The sequence below is a fragment of the Rhinolophus sinicus genome, chromosome 3 (genome assembly GCF_057876585.1).
Source record: "Rhinolophus sinicus isolate RSI-liver-muscle chromosome 3, RSI-T2T, whole genome shotgun sequence".
NCBI classification, from domain to species: domain Eukaryota; kingdom Metazoa; phylum Chordata; class Mammalia; order Chiroptera; family Rhinolophidae; genus Rhinolophus; species Rhinolophus sinicus.
In genome coordinates, this window is record NC_142503.1 from 38,701,744 (window position 1) to 38,718,730 (window position 16,987).

Below are 16,987 nucleotides of genomic sequence, written 5' to 3' on the forward strand. Positions count from 1 at the left end.
ATACTTGTTGAAAAGGCATTATTTCCAGGGCCTCCCACATAGGCAATCCCATTCCAGTGGTCCTTCAACCACACTTAGGGGAACACCGTGCTATCATTTTCTGGTTTTGTTTTAAGACAATGCTTGTGACCACAGTGAATTTTTAAGTGAGTATTTTAGTTTTATTTCACTTAAGAAAATGAAATAAAGCATTTCTTACAGTATGAAGGAAAATGTTTCGGGGCAGAACTGCAGAGGCAGGCTGGCCTCACTTGAGGCAGTGCGTCAGGATCCTTTCCCAGCTACATATTAATACTTAACACACATCTTCATTTCACTTCATGGGACAGGACATTGACATTAGAATCACATACTGAAGGGGCAGGGAGAAGGTGAATTCATTCATTCGTTAAAAGTTTTTACATGCAAGGATTTTTCTAAGCCTACTGTTTAGTTATTGTCTACTGCTTACCTAAACTTCTGCTTAAAGAGATTTAATGGAGAATTCATCATGCGGAAATATTGTTCTGTCCAAAACTGGTAATATATTAGTCCATCACCATATATTATTATTCAGCTGAATCCAGTACTAAATTATACAAATTATATGCAATCCTACAGCACAGTATATGTAACCAGTACTGACATTCCACTCTTGTGCGTTGGGACAGCCAGTCAGGGTTTCATGTCTGGCATCCATTCTATTGGCTGGACATCCATGCCACAGTGGTTGTTAATTATGCTGATTCTCCCTCCAGCTTGTAAGTCATATATTTGGTAGTCATCATACATTTTATTTGATTTGTAGACATATCTTACGTCACCTAAATTCCGTAAGTTCTTGTGGGGTAGGGTGGGAAGTTTGTCATATGCAAATTTATATATTACATAGAACTAACCCAGGGGAGGGGAAGCAAAAACTAAATGTCATGGTATCAACAGTTAATCAATAAAGCAAATTGTCATAGCTGATGATCACAATTTGCTGCTAGCAGAAAAGCCCAGTTTTCTTAGATTCAAATTTAAATTAGATGCATAAGCAAATAGGACACATTTATCTCTAAATAACTCACACGACAAGGTCAACTTTTCAAGTTTTTGCTATTTAACTATTCTGTTTGTGTTCTTGACTTCTACTGGGAGGTTGTACTTGATCTTCTCAAAAGATTTTCTTTAATAAGATTTGATTCTTGAAAACTTGAGGAATGTGTTTTCTTTAAGGTCAGTTGTACCTCTTTTTAACCCTAGAAATAAGATTAGTTGCATTTTATTCATTCGAATTATGACCACTTGATCAAATCCTCATGGCTCAAAGGAAGACATAATATATTTAAATTAGACTCTATCTATCTATTTATCTATCTGTCTATCTATCTACTAACAATGCTTCTCTATTCACCTAGTCATAATCTTCAGAAAAGCAAAAGCAAAAATAAGAATATAAACAATAAAAACTTCTCTTGAGGGAAAAGGGAAGAGCACAAAGTAACAGAGATACGTGCCAATAAGTCTGACAACACACAGCAAAACTTACTGTTTGGTATATATTTCATTTTCGTCATAAAACATGTGTTGTGATAGGAAAAAGTTTAACCAGTTGTGATCTATGTTGATGGATCAATAGCAATAGTAAGAAGACCCTCACTGGCTGGAACAGACAAGTTGCTAAACCTAAGTGGGGAGAAAAAAAAAATAGCATATGGTAACGAACTAAGGGAGAGGGACTATTCTTGAGTAGATCCGTCATACTGGGATTCATACAGTGGGGATTCTGGACCCTAGCATCTATCTCTAAGGGGCGCCTGATGGAGGGTGTGACTGTCCTTGGATAACCATCTCGCTTGGTGAAAGGTGTCCTCTCTCACTGAAACTGTGCATACAGGCTAGGAACCTCCCTGTTGCTAAACCCAAAGGCTTCTTCCTGAGTTCTTACCTACCCTATTTCCCTAGAGTCCCACACTGTTGATCTCTCCTCCTTCCTGAAGCCCTGACTTTGACTTTCAGAACGTACCACTCTTCTAACTGGTCTCATGCCTTTCCATTGTTCAGCCTTTACTCACTTGTTCTGTTGGTGCTTTTCTTCATACTCCTGGACTGAGGGTTTCTCCCCTCAACCCTTGACACTTTCTTTTTCCTTTTATCTACTTACTCCTAACAGTATGTTAACGACTCCCAAATCTGCATTCTGAGCCCCAACCTTTCACCCAAGCCAGAGGCCACTATTTCCAACTGCCAATAAACATTATAACTTGGATATTCCACTGTCATAGGAAACCAAACCAATCACAGGAGAAAGTCATTTTGCCCAATTTCTACCTTCTACCAATGGCTTCTTTGTCTAACACCTCTAGCGGTGTAACTGGCTTGACTTTTCTTCTTACCTAAAACCCTGGAATCACCTTCGAGTATGCTCTTTCACTTCTAATCTGCACGCTGTTACAAATTCCTCTCACTTTTCTTAGGTGGAAACTTTCTCCAACATTCTCACTGCTAACAACCAGAAAGAACGCCACTTCACCCTGTATTGCTGCAAGTGGGCCTGGACAACTTCTGCCTCCACTCGTATTTCCTTTAAATTCATGCTTAGGGTTAATGTCTTTACCAGAAAAAAAAAAATTCCTAAAATACCACTTTCACCATCTTTTCTCCTTCTCGAGAACCTACAATGACTCCCTATGATAAATCACAGCAAGCCCCATATTCTCTGCTCTATTATCTGACTCCACTCTCCCCATTCAACTTCCCACATCGCTCCCTACTATTCTCTAATGTTAAAATCTCCTTTCCCCCCAGTAAGCTATTTCCCACCTGTCCTCTCCCTCCCTCCCAACTCCAAAAGTCATCAACTGTTTGGTTTTGCTCCCATCACATTTTTTCGACTTACAGAAATAGGAACTTGGAAACTTCAGAGGGCGCCTGTTACACACCGTTAGTCCAGTTGTACGTTAGGATTTGTAAAGAGGAGAAGCAGCACTATAACTGGACAGGTAGATGGGGGCTGAATAACAAAGATCCCCAAGGGCAACTGTGTCATACTGATTTCTCTTAGAGACTTAGTTCTCAGGGAAAAACACCACAACAATCACGAATTACAATGAAGCGCAAGGAACTAAAACAAAATACCAAGGCCTCCCTTGTGGCCACCATGTATGAGATTTATAAGAACAAATACTTCCTGCCAGGGGAATTTTACCACTGTGTCCCTCAGATGAAAGCAGTTCCTTTGCTTTCATAAATTAACCGAGAGGTTCAAAAGCAAGGCGGCAACAAGTTCTGCTGAGCCACTTCCCTGACAAAAGTCGGAAAGACTTTTTTCAGTCGCCCAAATCAACCTGTGCCAATTTGGAATCTTTATTATTAGGGATTTTTGCAATTAAAAAGCTGCCTTGATTAAAGTTTTAAAAATTGGTGCTTCTGAAAAGAATACCATTTTAAAAATGAGTTAGTAGAAGCAAACAAATCTGTGAAATGGATCAGTTAAAGCTTCAGTAGAAATTCATAAGGAAGAAGCAGAACCACAGATGACAATCAGTTTTCTGATAAGGTTTCAGCAATCCTCTCAAAGTATTGCTCAAAAAATGAAAGAGGTGTTTACAGATCATGTGAGGAGATTGGCAGGGAGTTTTCTGGAAGGAGGAAAGGGGGCTGACCCTGCATACCACAGGCAGCGAAACGAGGCACATCTGAAATCAAATGTTGCCTATTTCCCGAGGCAAGGGAGTAGGGCAAGTTGCTACCCAAGTTATTCAAGAGAATAACAACAGCGCCCACTTATCAAGGTCTCCAGGTCAGGGACTGTGCTGTTTCATTCACATTATCTTTTCATCCTTAATAGCAACCCTATGAAAGAGGTATCATTATCTTCCTGTCACAGATAAGGAAATAAAGCTCCGAGAGGCTGCAGAGCAGGGGTTCACAGTTCAACAGGACCCTAGTCTATGCTTAACCACTGCAGTAGACAGCTTTCTAGTGTGAAGGGTGGTCAGAGAGCAAGATGGCAAGACAGATTTAACTCACCAACCAACTGTACTAACACCACAGCAGGCCCTACGCTGGGGATTCAAAAGGGGACCAACCACTTCACACCCACTAGGATGTCTATAATCAAAAAGACAGACAATAACTAGCGTTGGCGAGGACGTGGAGAAGTTGGAACGCTCATACATTGCTATTGGGATTGTGTAGGAAACAGTTGGGCAGTTCATCAAAATACTAAACATAGAGTTACCATAAGACTCTTAGGTGCATACCCATGAGAAGTGAAAACATATGTCCACACAACTTGTCCATAAATGCTCGTAGCTGCATTATTTATAATAGCCAAAAAGTAGAAACAACCCAAGTGTCCATCCACTAATGACCCAATAAATATGTGGTATATCCATCCAATATAATACTATTAAGCAATAAAAAGTAATGAAGTACTGATTTGTGCTACAACATGGATGAACCTTGAAAACATTATGCTAAATCAAAGTAGTAAGTCACAAAAGATCATATATTCTATGCTTTCATTCACATGTCCAGAATAGGCAGATCCATAGAGATAGCCAGCAGGCTGGCGGTTGCCTAAGCCTGGGGAATTGGGGAGAGGGACAGTGAGGAGTGACTGGTAATGGGTATTGGGATGCTTTTTGAGGTGATGAATATGTTCCAAAGTTGACTGCAGTGCTGCTTGTCCAATTCTGTGAACATACTAAAAACCACTGAATTGTACACTTTACATGGGTGAATTGTATGGTATGTGTATTACACCCCAATAAAGCTTTTTAAAATGTGGACTAGACAAACTGCCTGCCCTCTTAGAGTTCATATACAAGTAAACAGTTATAATATATAGGACATGCAGAATAATAGCAATAAGCCTAGTGTGCTTTAGCAGCAAAGAGGAGAGGTTACTTACTCCAGCCTGGGAGCCAAAGTCATGGGCAGAGATCAAGAGAGTCTTTCTGGAGAAAGTGATATTAGAGCAGACCATTCAAAGAATAAGTAGGAGCCAGGCTGGTGAAAACAATATAGTATCCTGCGGAACGTAACCTGGGAATATCTAATAAGAGAAAGTCAATATAATCTATTCCATCTGTCCTTGATTATTTAACAATAATCAGACTGACTTTTAAACCTGAGATGGCTCGTGGTTCACATTATTGCTCATCTCCCTAACCCATCATGAAGAAAAGTCTCAGCAAGCTGTAAAGGTACACTCAGGAATAGAAAGTTCAGGCCCCACAATGTGGCAAATCACCACATGCAGGGACAAAATCTAAGTGTCAACCACCCACCCTCACAGGTTGAAGGCTAATGTGGAGTTGTAGGTCTTTGCATGAAGAAGTCTGGCTAGCCTATGGGCGGGGAATGAAAGCCAGCCAGCCTACCGGTAACAATTAGGTGCCGCCCTTCATACAAAAGAAATAATTTAAAGTTGACATGGTGAATAAACTTTGTAGGTTATGACAGTTCTGTTGAAATGAAGGAAGTTGACCTAAAACTGAATGCAAATAGCAGAGGTCCCCTCAAAGACTCAAAACCACAGTTGGAAACGTACTCACCAGGGTTTTCCAGCACTACACAGAAAGGTGTTGTGAATGAAGATTTTAAAAGACAGAATCACCTCTAAAAAGGAGCATGGGGTTAGTCAAGCTGTTTTTGCTTTAATTTTTACCAACCTTCTCACCTAGACCTGGATCTCCTGAGCACAACTGTCCCTTGTATATTTGCTCAATCTTGGCTTTGTCTACATATACAACCAATTTTAAATGAATGACTCGGGATTCTAGTGTATGAACCAGTTTCTTGGGCGTGGCAGGCCTTGTATTCACTCACTAGACCCTAAGAATATACTCCTCCCCGCAAAACACACTTATGTATCTATGTATCCAAATCGGCCAGTTTGAGGGCTGCCCATGGAGACCCCACACAGACATGACTTCTAAGAGAAGTGGGTAAAATCATCCGGAAGACCTTACTTTGCTACCGTGATAATTCTTAACGGAGAGGAAAATTCAGAGCTAGAAACTTACCTGCTTCACTTCTCCTAAAATCCCTATCCCATGAAAAGCGTCACATGGACTACGCGGCAGCTAGGTTAGGAAACTGTAGGAGGACCTCACAGGGTGTGTGAAGTGATAACCTTAAACTCAAGACTCATACAGAATTTTAGGTGGTGGTGTTTAAATAAATGCTAGCAATCTAATCTAATGAACTGATATTAAGACTATTATATTATACAATAACCAGCCTACATGACTTCCCCTAACAAATGTGATTTTTAATTGGACTAAAGAATTTCTCGCATGTTTTCCCTCTAAATAACCCACATGAAAATACTTGTCATTCTTTACATGCTTTTGTTCACTCCCTCCTATATGGGAACATAAAACTATGGGAAATACTACCAAGATGGAAAAACACATATCTGAATCATAGAGCTGGGAAAGGATTTAAGAATTATCTAAACCTGCCCCCTAAATTCAGGTAAAGGGGGATAAGCATGACTAAATAAGCAGATAAGTCATCTGTCTTTGTTTAACCTTTATATAAAAAGGAGAAACTAAGTATGATGAAAGCCTTCAGGTGTGCTAAGGCAGATATGGAACAGTGGAGTGACTTTGGAGCCGAGAAGTTACGGTGGTTTTTATCTCAGATCAAGGAAGGGACGTCTCATGCAGATCTCGGGCATAATATGAAATATAGTGTTGGACACGAATCACAAGGCCGGAACCTGTCTGAACTCTGCTGTCTTGTTCCAAGACCCAAAGTCTGGGCAATTTTACTCTTTCTGAATCTCTACTTCCTATATACAAAATGGGTATAATAGAGTATGTCTCCCAGAAAGGTTTTGTGAGGATTAATTGCATGGTTAACCTTAAGCACTACATAACCTAAAGACTTTATCTTAATAGATTGGGATCAATAAGCTAAGACGAACTCCTGGAGGCCAAGGAATGAATGTTATTTACCTGTACCCCAGCACAACCCACAACACCTCAAAGTCAATTCTAGACCAATGGGCCAAATTACACCATAATAGGACTTTGAAACAAGATCAGCATGGATCATCTCAACATTCAGCTCTTGAAAAAATATACACGGAGAGTTGAGCTTCCCTTCAAGTTGTGATACTTTAAATATTTTTAAAAATTAACCAGTGCATGCAAAAATTGAGCACATGATTGATACGTATGCATTTAAATTACTGGGGAAAATATAAATTGTTCAATAAATACGGTTAGGACAAATGGGTAACCAACTGGAAAAAAATAAATTGGAATCTATATCTCATCTCACACCAAAATAAGTTTCAGATGGATCAAAAATTTAAACGTAAAAAGGAAACTGTAAAAATACATAGTGGTTGCTGGAAATTGAGTGAAAGGTACACAGTATGTCTCTGTACTAACTTTGCAACTTCCTGTGAATCTGAAATTAATTCAAAACAAAAAGTTAAAAAAATTATTTGGTGAAAACTGAGATGATTACTTTATAATACTGAAATGAGGAAGGCTTTCCAACCATGACACAAAGCACAGAAGTCATAGATTTAAAGATTAATTAAATATGCCCACCTAAAATTAAATGGTTGTGCATGTCAAAGCCTAAGTGTACAAAGCCAGAAGACGAATCAAACAAAGAAAATAACATGCGTCTCATATCCCAAAGGACTGATTTCCTTAATATACCAGGGGTGCCAAAAAAATGTATACAAGTGGACACTTTGGACAACGTTGCTCAAGCAGTAGTTCACCGTAATCAGAAGTGTCTGATGGTAACCACTTTGAGCACCTCTTGTAATTGCAGAAGTCAAACGTGACTTGTAGTCAAACGTGACTGGTATATGTAGAGTATTGCAATTTTAATAGTTTTTTTCCTTTCTTAAAATGTTTGTACACTTTTTTTGGTATCCTCTGTATAAAGACTGCCAGCAAATTAACAAGAAAAATGCCAACAATCCAACAGAGAAATGGATAAAAGATATGAATAGTGCATAGAAAAAAAATTAGAAATAACTCTAAAGTATATACTAAGGTGATGCCCAACCTTACTCAGCAATGTGACACATGCAAATTTAGAGTGAAATATCATTTTTCCTTATCAGATTGACAAAGACTATAAAGTCAGATAACATTGTTGACTAAGGTGTAAAGAAACAGGCACTCTCATACGTTGCTGGTGAAAATATGAATTGGTCCAACCTCTGTGGGAGTGATTTGGCAATATCTGTTGCAATATAAACATCCTATGTGTATACTTAATACTTGTGTGAAAGCTGTATGTACAAGATTTTTTACAACAATTTTTTAACAGCAAAAGAAATGGAAACTTTCCAAATATCCTCCAACATGAAAGTTGTTAACAAACTGGTATATTCATACCAGGGAATACTGCGTAGTTATAAAAAAAAAAAGTGAAGTAGCTTTACTTATGCTGCTATGCAATAATAGCTAAAATATATAATTAATGCCAGGTACAAGACAAATACTTCCGTTTATCTGCACAGAATGTTTCTAAAAAGATCAATAGGAAATTGGTAACATTTGTTACTTATCTAAATACCATTAAAATGTAAAACAATTATATATATATTTATTAATATTTCCTAATTTTATGACCACACATAGAAGGGAGTGAACCAAGTAGTAACCATCACAATGACATACATTTACTGAGTCTGTGGTTTACTGTGGTTTGAAGCCACAGCATACTGAAAACAGAGTACTCACTAAGCAGGGAAGAAAACAGCATCAAGACAGGCCAAACTCATCAGTAGATGGCCTGGATTTAAGAAAATTTGCTGTAGACCCCAATACACGGAAAATGAGCTGACAAAAATCAGCTCATTTATTTATCTTTGTAGCTCACTCTCTCCCTCGTTTCCTAGCCTAGTATAGACTCTTAAAGCAGGTACTCAAATATTTATGAATGAATGAATGAGTGACTAATTGAATGGATGAATGGATGGGATGGATGGAATAGATGAACAAATGGGTGATCAAAAGAAAGAGTGTAAGTTGAAGGGCTTGATCTACCTCTGCTCCCATTACCTCTGACCCTGGGCAAGCCTTAGTCTCCTGTGAGAACCTGTGCAAATGTGAGGTGCTGGAATGTGTGGGTGTTTAAGAACTGTGGTCATATCCTTATGTGACTTACTGGATAAATACTATTATGGGTGGAAAAATAATGCTCCCCCCAAAAATAGTCCATGCTTTAATCCGTGGATTCTGTGACTACGTTACATGGTAAAGGGGGCTCTACAGATGTAAATAAGGTTACAGGCTTTAAAATAAGGAGATTATCCTGAGCTGTCCAGGGCGGCCCAGTATAACCCCATGAGCCCTTAACAGCAGAGAGCTGTCTCTGGTTGGAAGAAGAGATGTGGCGGAAGAGGAGAGCAGAGAAATTCGAAGCATGAGCATTCAATGCACTGTTGCTGGCTCTGAGATGTAGGGCTCACGTCCAAGGACTGGAGAGAGGCCCCCTGGCAGCTACGGGCAGCCCCCAGCCGACAGCCAGCGAGGACTTGGGGACCTTAGTCCTGCAACCACAAGAAACTGGATTCTGCCAGCAACCTGAATGAACTTATAAACAGATTCTTTCTAGAGCTTTCCGATAAGAGGCCAGACAGCCAACACCATGTGAAACACAGAGCAGAGCCATCACTCTTGATAACCTCAGTTCTGACCTACAGAACTGTGAGATAACACATTTGTGTTGTTTTAATCCACTAAGTGTGTGATGATAACTCATTATGACAGCAGTAAAAACTGATACTGTCTTTCTATTCAGTTTCAGAGCCATTGGTTGAGCCTGTTCCACATTTAGGCCCTGGGCCAAGTGTGTAGGACAGACTAGTAGGTATAGGTCCTCAAGGAGTCACAAGAACAGACACTCATTGAACAATTCTGTGATAGAGGTTATCACAAGCCCTACAGGAATACAGAGGAGGCGCCTAACTCGCGTGACATCCTCAGATGCTTTACTTATCACTTCCCTAACTCTTTCCCTTTCTACCAATGAATTGGACCACCAACCTTATCACAAATCAGAAATTGCAAGCCATCCTAAACACTACTGACCCCCTCAAGACCTGTGATTTATATCACCCTAATATTTCTCCTAAAAGTCCCTTTCTCTCCCTCACCCCCCACTGCTTCCCACAAGCCCCTAGCTTCTATTTCCTGCCCTAAAAATCTCTTATTCCACCTTATCTTAATAACTTCTCCACTAACTTTCCTGACTCAATAGCCATCCATTTTCCATAGTCCACCAGTCATCTTTTCAAGGGTTAAATTGATTATGCTATGCTCTAGCTCAAAATCCTTTGAAGGCTGCCTACAGTAAAAGTCTTACTCCTTGGTTATCCTTAGCAACCCTTCTAACCTCTACTAGGACAAAAACTTTGCCCTAGTAGAGTTTGTGATAACTGTCTCTGCGTGGCTTCTAACCCAGTACCTAGGAAGAATCCAGCACATAGCTGATTCTTGGAAAGTATTTGCTGAGTTAGAATAAAATTAACCACATCTGACTCTCCAACCTCCTGTCTCGCCTCAGAGCAGCCCCCTTTCTCTCCCCTAGTATTAGTTCCAAGCTCTATCTTGCCTCTCTCCCTATGTTCCAATTTCCCCTTCTGGATAAAAAAACTTATTCACCTGGCTTGTAAGCAGATCTCTCTCTTTTTTTTTTTAAGACTTCACCCTCCTCTAACAGGGATTCTTCTCCCGACAGTTCAACCACTCAGGAAAAGTGTCCAGTCTCTTGTGAGCCACTGACGTAAACTGTCCCCTCGCCCACCAAGGCATCTACAGCAAACCCTCGTAGTTTGGGTTACTCAAAGGCGGCCTGTGGACTGATGCAGAGGGACAAATGGTTTATTGCCAGTCTGGCACAAGGCAATCCAGAAATCAAGTATAAGCACTTAGAAATGTTTATGGCAAATTGACATCGCTATGACAGCCAAGTATGTGATACTTGATCAACCAGTTTGGGTGTTGCTGAGTTTGTGTGATGACTCACGTGTGGCACAAACTGCATTTCAATCACGTGCAACAGGACCACTTCTTGTCCCTGGCAGAGCAGAAACAAACACAAAAAGCCCAACTGTCCACCACCACATGTCCTGAAGAGCACAGCCCTAATGCTCAGGTGTGTTCTCGTCTTTCACCTTCGGGATGTTGTTGCTGCCTGAGACGACACAGATGTCCAGTAAATATCAGTGAATAAGTTCATCCACATGTCAACGATACAAAGACTTCCTGAAAGACATGAAATCTGAGCTACTTCTTAGTGATTGGTAGGAACTGAGCCCTTCGGATAATAGGATGGGCAAACGCACTGAGGAAGGAGTGCAAGTGAGGAATAGTGAGAAATATGTTTAAAGATACTGCACAGGCAATGGGGAGCTTTCACATGGTGAAACACTGTGCAGAAGCGTAATTATGTACGAGAGCTCAACCAGATGGTCTGCCCAAGTCCCACCACCCGGGTCCCCGCAAGCTTACCCCAAAGCCCCTCCTCACTGCAGAGCCTCTAAGCCTCAGCGATAGGCTTTCACCCAGCGATAGGCTTTCATCCTGATGGGTTTTCACCCAGTGCCGTGAGCTAGGAAGAATATGACGGAGAGAGCCTAGGGCAGGGAGACCAAGCAGGCTTTCACTGCAGTCATCCCATGAGAAATGCTTAAAGGCCCTGAGAAGGGCAGCGTCTGGGACGTGCAGTGATGGCAGCCACGAAGAAAGATTTATGAGGCAACTGGGGAAGGGCTTGGTGATTCACTAGACAGAATAAAGGGACAGGGGAGCACGAGGAAAGTTTCTGGGTAGGTCTGAGTGACAATGTGCGTGATGCTGTCACTAGATGAAATAAGGAACAAAGAAAACTGGACAGGTTTAAGGGAGAGGAAATTCACAAATTTCAGGAAGACAAGCCAGTGGGACATTCAGGGGGAGGTGTCCAGCAGGGACTTGGGAGGAAGGTCAGGGGATCTCAAAACACAGATTTTGGCAGCTTTCCCATCTAGGTGGTGATTACAATCAGAATGGATGAATGAAAAGAAATGTGCTCTAAGGACAGGCCCTTGACTAAAACCATCATTTAAGGGGTAAGCTGAGGTAGGGAATCTTACAAAGAAGATGACAAAGGAAGAGTCAAAAAGACGCGAGGAGAACTGAGTACATGCAGAATCACAGAAACAAAAGTGGGGGAAATTCTGAAGAAGGAGACAGGGATGAACCCAGCGAAATGCACAGAGAGGTACAGTGTGACAGGGCTGAGTGGTCTCCACCAGCTTAAGTGAACCTGGAAGCCCCTGTGACTGTGGGAGAGGAACTTGAAGGAGAGCGATGAGGCAGAAGCCAAACTCGAAAGGCAAGTGAGAAACGCACTGAACAGGCCACTCTCAAGAGGCCTGCTTGTGAAGGCTACAAAACAGTGGGGAGGCATAAAATCAAACCCTTTCATTTTGGGTAAAACCTTAAGGATTTTTGTAGTGACGGGAGGAACAACTAATGAAGGTCTGGAGGAGAAATGGCAAGGAGGGAGACGGAGGCCTGCAAGGTGTGCTCCTCCTCCACTGGAGCAGGTGACACCTCATCCTCCGAGAGGGGAAGAGAGACAGGAGGGCGGGGCATAGGTAACTTAATAAGGGGGCGGAAGCCAGGCCCACAGTGGTTTAGGGCCCTTCCTGGCTGCTCCAGTGAACACCTTCTTGCCTCACCATGGCCCTTACCATGTGCTGCGGTTGCCCAATTCCCCTGCCTACATGCAGCACTAGGCTGTGAGCTCCAGGAAGGCAGGGCGGTATTCGTCCTGTTCACCACTCTATGCCCAATGCCTCGCACAATGGCTGGCACACACGAGACGCCAATTAAATGTTTAGCTGACTACACAGGGACAAAAAATTAAGAGATTCACCAACAAAAGCTTCGATTTTTCTAGTAACATAGGTCAATGGCTGAGAGTTTATAAGATAGGGTTAGGTAGGGGGTTTTTAAAGAGTAGTGAAAGAACAGGATAGCTTTTATGAAGAACGAAAAATGAAAACACTTCAAGGACAAATTTAAAGCAGTGGTTCTCAGTCTTGGTTATACATTGGAATCACCTGGAGGACATTAAGAACTACTTGAGTCCCACACCGAAATTTCAGATTTAATTGGCCTGGGCAGCCCTGGGACTAGGGTCTTTCAAAGTTTCCAGAAGATTCTATTATGCACCCAAGGTTGAGAGTCACTGAATAAAAGGATTAAGTAATGGTGGTTAGAGTTTAGCTGAAACTGGAAACAATTAATTTGTAGATTATCAATTCACCATGTCACCCTATTTTCCACAGACCGTTCAGCTGCCTGGGTATATATGCAGAGGACCGCCATAGGGTTAATTTGGAGTTAGGCTCTGCCAGATAAATAAGGAAGGGAGACAAGTAGACAGCTGACAGAGTGCAGGAAAACTCAGGTCTCTGAGAGTAAAGAGAGGGAGGTGTCAGAGAGCTGAAAAGCCAGAGGCTGTGGTTTGAAGGTGGCATATCAGAGCTAAGGATTTCTTCTCGGCACATTTCCAGGTGAGAAGGCCCGGAGATTGGCGACGAAAGCAGGCGGTTGCAGTGCTGCAGAGGTTATCACAGTTGGGTCAGACACGGAGCTTTGTCTGACGAGGCTACTGTCTGAAAGGGCTGGGAGTCTCCCAGAGCTACAGCAGGTGTGGGGATGGACCTTCAGCACCTGACTGAAGCTCACGAGGCACATGGGGCTGAAGACGGAAAGGATAGATAACGAGGATTAAGAAAGGCAGAGAGGGCAAAGCTCGAGCGGGAGATGTTCAGAAAAGGGGAGTTTTGTATTATTTTCCCATGGAAGTTGTGGGGACAGAGCCAGGAGTGCAGTTTCCAGGCTCTCAGCCTCACGTGGAAAGGTGCTCACTCGGGTAGTAAATGGCCATCAACTGTGATTGGATGGCCATCAGCTGTGGCTAGTTGGCCGTCAGCTGTAACCAGTGAGCCATTGGCCACTAATATAACTGCTGTGGCTACACTAGCAGCAAGAAATGGGGGCTAGCAAGGGCGGATTGTGGATTGCGAATTGCAGAGAGGTGGATTGCAGTTAACAAGTGAAGTTGTTTGGCAGAGACAAGTGGATGGCGGGTTGCGGATCGTGTGGCTCCTGCCTCCTGTGTCTCCAACCCAGCCGCCAGTGAGACTATAGTGGTATGACTCCCCTACCTATGGCTCCGTGGATGTTCCTTTTTGGCCTCACCTTGTCCTGCATTCTTATGTGGGGGGCGGGAGCTCAGACCCTGCATGACACCCTGCATGACAGAAGTGAAGAGTAACAGTCTGATTCAAATGTGGCAACGGGAAGATAGGGGAATTCTGGCCAGTCTACCCAGACATGTAGTAACTCTGGATATGGGAGAAAGCCTCCGTGTCTCTCACCCTGCATCAAACCCATCACAAATCCTGACAACTCCATCTTCTAAATACATTCTAGAATCCACCCACTCTTCATTCTAAGTCACTGTCCTCTCTTACCTGAATTACTGAAATAGTCTCTCACCTGGTGAAGAGGGAACCTTTGTCCCTCTTCAATGTATTCTTCGAATTAAAGGAAAAGCAGAACAAAACAAAATGAAAAACACCCAAGTCATGTCACTTCTCTGCTTAAAATGTGCCAATGTCTTCCCACTTCGCTCACGAAAAGTCATTGTCCCAGTAATGGCTGCAAAGGCCCTTCGTGATCGGGGCCCTGATGACCTCTCAGACATTTCCTTCTCACTTTTCATGCTAAGCTGCAGCCACATTGGGCTCCTTGCCCATCTTTGAACACACCAGAAATGCTCTCACCTCAAAGCATTTGAAACTCTCTCCCCACAACCTAGAATTCTCTTCTTACAGATATCTGCCATGCCCACTGTTTCACTTCCTCCTGCTCTCTGCTAAAATGTCACCTTCACGCCCCCACCAACATGAGCTTTCCTATCTTCATTGCTTTAGTTTTTTCTGTAGCACTTTTCATCATTTTATACTCACATATATTTCACCAGTATGCTATATTTGTTTGTTGTCTGAGCCTCCCATTTCCCAATAAAACTCTAGACATACAAGCTCCTCGGGGGCAGAGATCTTTTTCTCTTTTGTGCACTGCTGACCCTCTAGCACCTGAGACAGCGCCTGGGATATGGCAGACACTCAAACAGTTGTTGGATGGATGAACGGATGAACCTTCTCATAAGCAGTATATAGCGTGGGGTGAGGGGATATGTTTGGAAGCTGATGTGACTGAGAATATAAGAGCTTGAACACAGCAGAACACAGGTTTCAAAGGATACAGGACAGAGCTGAAAGTGTAGTTAATGGCAGGAGGAGACAAGAGAAAGGCTGTAATACCTAGTAAGGGGGTTTTCTTTTAGGCAGTAACCAAGAATTACAAGAATGAGAGGAAAGGTGGGAATCAACTGCCCGCAAAACCTTGCCTTTGGGACAAGCCAGAATTGGCAGTAACAGGTTCAGTGCAGTGGGAAAAGGAATGGGGCATGGAGCCCCATCAGGGGAGAGAGATGGTATGCAAAGCTGGATGGGTAGGTCACGTGGATTAATTCTAGAGAGAATAAAAATGGCTCTCAAAGAGTGGATAAGTAACGAATAGTAAGATTAAATTAATTCATCCTGTTTCTATTTATGGACAAATTCATTTATTTAGCCTCATCCAGGAATGCAGTGTTCCAGAGAAGTGAACATTCTAGATAACTGAAATGTTTATCTGTAGGTGCAATGACTTTAATTTTAATTTTCTGTTGGAAAAAATGTAAAACATTTTTCAAAAGATTTCATCATCTTATACACTGAACTTTTCTGGATGATTCAGGCATATTATTAAGAGCTATAATAACACAGCAGTGCCTGCTGGGACTATTCATGTCCAGGGCTATGGACCTTTGCCCTACAATAAAAAATTCCAAATTCTCAGGCATTTCAAATACCTGCATCTGCTTTTAGTGGATTTCCTGCCTCTTCCTATCAGCTTGGTAGCCACTACACTGTTTGTCACCAGCATTGCGGTTTCTGCAAGACCCATTCATTCTAATCTGCTGTCCCTAATTTGTTATGGGATGGGAAATGAGATAACCAATGATGTTGGATGTACATGGGCTGTGATTGAAAAACAGAGGGTCTCCCTATAAGTAGAGATTTACTCAGTGGACTTAGGGACACTGTTTTCTTTTCCCAGGGACGATTTCACTGACCAGCAGCATTTTGGGTGGGTTGTGAAACTTCATGATAAATGGCCTCTGGGTTGGCACTCTGTTCCTGTGTCTATATTACCTTCTTCACTTCTACCAAAGTGATTATTATTAAGATGTCTCAAGCCTGTTTCATAAATTAAAAATTAACGTATTAAGAACAACAGAGGATTTGTATTTATTCAATGTCTGCAATAGATTTCTCAATTGAGATCAAAATTTATAATTTGATTATTTTAACCAAAGAAAATATTTTCCCTAGAAGTATGGTTACACTTCTAGGCTACAAGACAAATTGATGTAATGCATGATATATGGAAAATACTTATACATTTATAATAAAGTATAGTATTGTTAAATAGCATTACTTAATTTTTAAGTTAGAGATAATTTTGATATGAAAGATTCCAGAAACAACAACTTAGAAAGACTAACATTTCTCCCCACTATTTATCTGAATAGAAAAACGTAATTTAGTTCAATATTGTCTCAGTGTAGACCCCTCCACGTATGGCTTTTTCAAACAATAGCTCAACTTCAACAAACAAAAATTATAGACGATGCAAAATTAAAACCATGACTGCCCTATAAAAGTGGTCATGGCAAATATTTACAAATGTTTACCTTTATTTATTTAGGTAGGCAAAGAAGGACATTTTCTTCCTAGTTAATTTTACATGGAATAAATACTTAACTTCCATGGATTTTCCTCCTGGTGGGGGAGGAGAGGCAAGGGAGAAAATTCTCGTTATTCTGATTTTATCTACCATTGAATTCTAATCAT

The 16,987-nt window shown here is 41.5% G+C and overlaps 1 protein-coding gene across 6 annotated transcripts in view; it reads right to left on the bottom strand.

The window, feature by feature from the left end:
• ELOVL7 (ELOVL fatty acid elongase 7) overlaps nucleotides 1-16,987 on the bottom strand; it is a 71,033-nt gene that overhangs the window by 40,335 nt on the left and 13,711 nt on the right. Inside the window, exon 1 of one of the 6 annotated variants that reach the window (XM_074328915.2) lies at nucleotides 2,864-2,886. The exons of the other annotated variants lie outside the window; for them this stretch is intronic. The gene's annotated coding sequence lies outside the window, so the exon portion shown is untranslated. Of the gene's footprint in view, nucleotides 1-2,863; nucleotides 2,887-16,987 lie in introns of those variants that run through there. 6 annotated transcript variants of the gene reach the window in all.